Source organism: Rhyacophila brunnea, unplaced genomic scaffold (genome assembly GCF_057557595.1).
Source record: "Rhyacophila brunnea isolate RB1 unplaced genomic scaffold, BYU_Rbru_1.0 scaffold_22, whole genome shotgun sequence".
In the NCBI taxonomy this organism is placed as follows: domain Eukaryota; kingdom Metazoa; phylum Arthropoda; class Insecta; order Trichoptera; family Rhyacophilidae; genus Rhyacophila; species Rhyacophila brunnea.
Window position 1 is genome coordinate 17,778,430 of NW_028232882.1, and position 6,297 is coordinate 17,784,726.

At 33.0% G+C, this 6,297-nt stretch overlaps 1 protein-coding gene across 1 annotated transcript in view; it reads left to right on the plus strand.

Moving 5' to 3' along the window:
- Incenp (Inner centromere protein) overlaps positions 1-6,297 on the plus strand; it is a 72,522-nt gene that overhangs the window by 21,458 nt on the left and 44,767 nt on the right. The window lies entirely within an intron of this gene.

Genomic DNA, 6,297 nt, shown 5'->3' on the forward strand with positions numbered 1-6,297 from the left:
AAATGAAAAGCAAGTAGAGAAATTTCAACAATTGTATATTAATAAATAAGATAACTTGCGGGCTACAGTGTATAAAAGTGTATAATTACTTAAGTGATTCACGAGCACCTAATGCGATACAATATTTAAATAAATTAGAACAAAAATCCAAAAGCTAATTCGAAACAAAGACTAGTTCGGTCGGTGGACCGTAACATAAAATAACAATAAATACCGATCACACAAAAGGCTCTCCAGCCTTTTCGCTGCCCTCGATTCCTTCCAGGACGGAATCGAGGAGTGCGTCTTCAAACGTGTGGGGACCGTTGAGTTACTCCGATCTCCTGGCGTGGGGGGGACGTCCTTCAGATGATCATCGTCCACGTCTCCAAAACGTCAGGAAATCGAAAGCCCTGTGCCCAGGGCCCGAGGCTCGGAACTGGCCAAGACGTCTGCTTCCTTCGAACGATCAGGACTGAGAGATCGACTCTCGCTTCGCCTACGTGTCAAAAGCCCGCTAGCTCCGATAGCGCCGGAAATAGTGTCACGAACTCCGTACAAACTATCCCGTGCGCAGGCGCGATCCGGTCGTACTTTTGCGTAGTGTTGCCCTCGTAAAGACTTCCTCGACTTAGTGTGTTATGTTATAAAATAACATGACAACTCAACATTGCAACTTCCATTTCACGACAGAAAGAGAGGGTGTATTATATTAATCTATCTTCTATCCTTCAGAAAACAGTGGCGTAGTTCCATTTACTTTATTTATTTCAGTCTACAGACTTGAAATATCTTTGGACGTTTAAAACAGTTTTAAGAGAGGACTATTGTTAAACAGATGTCTACATTAATTGGGATATCTCGGGACTTTTTTGCAATGTATTTATTTATCTCATAATGCTCAGCGAGATTAAATTACATAGATGCACAGGTATGTGACCTTAAGTTGGATACAGTATGGCTTCTCTCTATAAGGTGCTTGGTGGATTGACAGATTTACAATTTACCGCTATGGATTATAGAATAATGTTAAAGGGAATATAATTATTGAATGATTGGTATTGGGCAAAATCAGTAAATACATAGAATAAAATAAAAATATTTCATTTATTTTTATAAATACGAAAATACATTAAAGATCAGATCTCAATATATTTTTAATACAATAACAATTTATTAGTCATTTTAATAATACTATTACATTAATTAGTGCACATTTATTAATTTTGTAGTCATTTTAAATAGTGACAATAATTGTAGCGTCGAATATTTGGTGTTAAAAGTAACTGAAGACGACAGAATAAGGTGTCCTTCCATATTATGGTTAAGTTATATTGTGATAGACTGCAATAACTTTAACAAGAAGAGCGGAGGTGGCTAAATGCTGTCATAATGGGATGTTTGAATATGTACATAATTTAATCAGACTCGGGCATTTTTTTTACAATGGTTGCATGCTTTAATTACCTTTAATATCAATAGCTCTCTTAATTAAGTGTATGTATGAGTGTTAAAAATCATATGCCAAATGAACCATAATACAAGTATGCTCAAATAAGATAAAGGATGAGTTGAATTAACACATGAATTACTAAAATGCACGCAGAAACATTGGAGTTCCCATACAAAATAGTCCAAAAACCAATCTTCTTTTGGCTCTTCTGAAAAGTAGTGATTTTAGACTTAAAGCCCTCTTCCTTTTGCAATGTTTTATGAGAAAGCATTTTGAAAATATCTAATTAAGTACATACTTATATTTTTGAGCGATTGAATGATTCATTTAAACAACTGAAAATAAAGTTTTGTGAAATATGTATGACAGTTTTGATACCTTATAATTATGATTTTTTTTGTGTTTCCGTGATGTAATCAGTAAAATTATCAAAAAAAAAACGCTAAGTTAAGTTTTGGTAGATGTCAATACAATATAGTACTCCAAAATCCTGGTTAAAACGTGGTTCAGCCATAACACAGAACTGCAATGAAGAATGAAGACAGGAGATAAAGTAAAAAAAAAACCATCGATAGCATTATATCAAATTAGATATCCATACATGCATGTAATATTTACACCATAGAATCTATAACGTGGATGAACTGTTGCTACAGATACAAACAAATAGCTAAAAAAAACACAAAAATAATACATGATAAATATGTACAATTGATTACAGAAAAACTTTCAATTATCTGGACTATTTGTGAATGTAGGTTATCCGGATATCAGTACATTTGGATAATCATATAAAATTTTCATTTTCTGATTTTGACTTTGACGAAACGGTTTAATAAGGAATCAACTAATAAATTTCAGTACATAACGGAATTGCTGATTAATCTCAGAAAGGGTTATTCGATTTTATGACACATTCAAAAATTGCTGAATTATAAACAGAAGACCTTTCTACATTGAATGGCATTATTAACTCAAAACCTTTAAATTTGGAATTGAAATATTGAAATGGGGTATCGATATAATAGATTTATCAACCACCATAAACTCGTGCTGCGGCAGGTACCGGTAATAATTACGTATTACTCCCTATAAGGTGTGCCCGTAAGAATGTTTCCAATTTAGACTAACTAATTGGCACCCACCAAATTTAATCACAGTTCTCACTTGTCAAATGTCATCACATTATTCTATTTTAATCTTCACATATTTGATTTGAGGATGTGTAAAAATACACTATTTCTTTACGCCGTAACTATTTTGATACTGTGTGAATGAGATAAATAATCAGTGTTGCTACTATACTCAATTGAGCGTAGTTATGCACAAAGCAGCCAAGCCACAATTTTGAAAAAAATGAGTTATTGTGATTTCCATAATCTCACACGTTTGTTTTACGTTCTGCACAAATCAGTCAAGCTGTTGTCATACAAAAATCTCATATAAATGCGTTTTAAAGATTTTGCAAATCGCAGAATATGACATTTTCGATTTGCATAAAGCAACCAAGCTGCTGTCGTACAAAAATGTCATATAAATGCGTTCTAAAAATATGCCATATTCGTTCTGCAAAAAGCAGCCAAATGATAATATTATGTACTTACCTAATTTTTAAAATCGCGACTGTAAGGTGTGTTTTTCTACATTCAATTAATAAACATTATTTTCTCAATTACATTATATGTTTTTCATTTTATTATATATAATATAATATACAGATTTTTCATATAAAAAATAGTGCCAGGCAGCTAAATATTGATGTATAATTTACAAGTTTTTCGAATTATTTTCAGAATTTTGCAATTCCCATAATAATTTAGTAACTTAGAAGGCTATTTTTAAAGAAAATAATCAAAAATAAAGACTTTTCTTACAAAAATAAGAGATGGCTGCATTCTGTAGAATGAACATTCTAAAAAAATCGTTTTACACAAAACACCCTGGACTGCTAAAACACCAAAATTTCATAGATTATATGCTTTTATCTCTTCAAAAGTTATACAAAATCATATATATTATATATAATATCTTATCATTCAAAAAGTATAAACAGTATACAGAGACTTTGCTGATTTAAAAAAACACAATTTACATAAAAGTGCTTCTATCTCTGTTTGAAGTTTGTGTGGCTCGGCTGCTTTGTGCATAACTACGCTCAATTATGTATACCGATTCTGTTGAAATTGCCAATATTACAAATTACATACAATATCTTTTTTGGCGTATCCAGAAATTTGTATGAATACAGTTTGCCATATGACAGTTCATCGTGAGTTGTATCGGAAATAGATGGCCGTGTAATATTGCGATCAAATTTATGTCTGAATAGAACACTTAAAAATATGTATGAAAATGTAGGAAAAGACAAGAGAAAATAGATAAGTACATAAATTAGAAATACAATCAAATCGTATAATTAATATAAAATTCTGATAGGTGCTCATAAGTATCAGTCATGAATATCAAATTAACATTACTATCTGCAATGCTCCATGAACAATGAGTGATTTTTTGATCTCAATGCTATATGGCTATCTATTTCCGGTAAGACATCTCACTGTGAACTGTGCTACGGCAAAATGTAATAAATACAATGTACATGTGACCCTTTTTCGGGTAAGAATATTGAATTTACATAACAATAATTACTTCCTTGTTAGGATGATACTTTCTTTCAGGGAATAATAATTTGACGAGTTCATTTATCTACATTAAAATAGTGTATATTAAATTTGTGCACATATTTTTTGTACACAATTTACGGCTCAGATAAGTTTATTATCCACGCACACAATATGTAGAAGAATTAGAGGAAACGTTTCACCTAACATGTTACATACAAGGTTAAGGATAGGTAAGGTTTTTAGGCTAAAATTTAAATACTTTCCAAGGATTAATATAATTTTTTTATGCTACCATATTTATATGTACATATTTATATCATTTATCTGGGTCCATTTATATTTTTTTTTGATAGTGTTTTATTAGTGGGGTATGAAATTATTGACAAGAATGTCTTATAGCCAAATGCAGAGATGTTGACGATGAGTTAGTCTTAACTAAGACTAACTCTGATTCTTACTAATAAAACTAATTCTTATGGTAATAACATGTTGCTTGTTTTTCTCACTATCACTAAGTAGTCAACTACTCTTGAGACGGTGTAACGTTAAGTGTTGATTAAGGCACTTGAGTATGACTATGCATTTTGGCCCTTTAAAATTGTATTGCACAAACAGAATACCTGTGACAGATTTCATAGATAACTTGTTTCTCTTTTTTATCCATTGGGCTTGCATAAGTTAGAGGAGTCGCACCACATCTGCATTGTGAGGAGACAACAAATATTTGACCCACTTTTGATATGTCGACAATTCATTAAATTCTTTGTCCTACCACCCATTACGACATCGAAATGCAACCACAAATCGCAGGAAGTAGCAGTCTAGGTAAACATTTCTGGGACAGTTTAGATATGAAGATATTATGTGGGGGGGGTCTGGAGGTGGTCCGCAATTCTTTGTGGATTGGCTGATGGGATGCGACACCTCTGCATATCACTGCACAATTTATTCTTATATCTCAGATATGTTCACCTAGTCTGCTACCTACTTCCTGCGATTTGTGGATGCAGTATAGATGAACATTTCTGGGACAGTTTAAACATGAGAATATTATGCAGGGATTCGGAAGTGTCTTGAGGCTGCGCCATTCTTTCGATCATTTTGCGGATTGATAGGCGTGACACCTCCACATCCTCCCGTGAAACATCCGAACCGTCCAAGAAATTTTCACCATCCATCATTCATTGATTCTTAGTTGCATTTAGCTATTATATGTAATTGGAAATTTAAGAGCTTGTCCACATGGCGCGTTTTTACGCGCAAGTGACAAATCGCGCATTCTCCAGGTACATGTGACCCAATTCAGCTGTCCACAAGCGCTCGCGCGTTTTGACTCTCGCGCAACGATCGCCTGCAAACGCCAGACTCTGGACAAACGCGGAGTTTACAGCCATTACAAAATGAAATACGACCGCTTGGCGCTCGAACGCGAGACTTTTTATTGCTACTTCCAAATAAATTACGTCACCTAGGTTGTAAAGTGCGGAGAATAGGTATTGGAAGTAATCGCGAATTACAAAATTGCATAGAAACCGACTAACACCATCGAGTTGTAGTGCTTTTTTCTACACTCGCGTTTGTTTTTTTATGCTGATTCAAAAATGAATTACTTCACCTAATTGTTTCAAACGCGCAAACTACTCCGTATCTGGACGGAAGACATTTCTGATTCTCGAGCGATGGGAATCGCGTCATGTGGACAAGCTCTAAGGGCTCAAAAAAGAGACACGTCCCAGGTTGAGAGAATATAATATATGGCAGAGACTAAGATTGTATTTAGACTGAAGATTAAACATAAATAATACAAACTATACTTTGTTAGTCATACTTATTTGTTTTCATTGTCCTAATAATACAAATTGCAGATGGTGCAGGTTTGTTTTTAAAATTCAATTAAAACCTGTTTATAACAAATTAAAATACATATTTGATAAAAAATATTCTTCTATCTATAAACTATATAAAATTATGCCATTGATTTATACATAGTTTTAGATATTTTATAGATAAAAGAATATTATGTATCTATTATGGTTTTGTTAGGTTTAGGTAGGGTTAATAGAATTTTAAAAACCATCTGTATTCATGACAGTTAAATTAAATTTGGATGCGATGATCGCATTAGTAAAATCACCACTTAATTCTTACAAAACGAAACACGCATTGCGTAAATAACTTTTGGTGAATACCAGCGGTAGATAAATTTTTCAAATCAGAATCTCTTCACAATATTTATTTTGG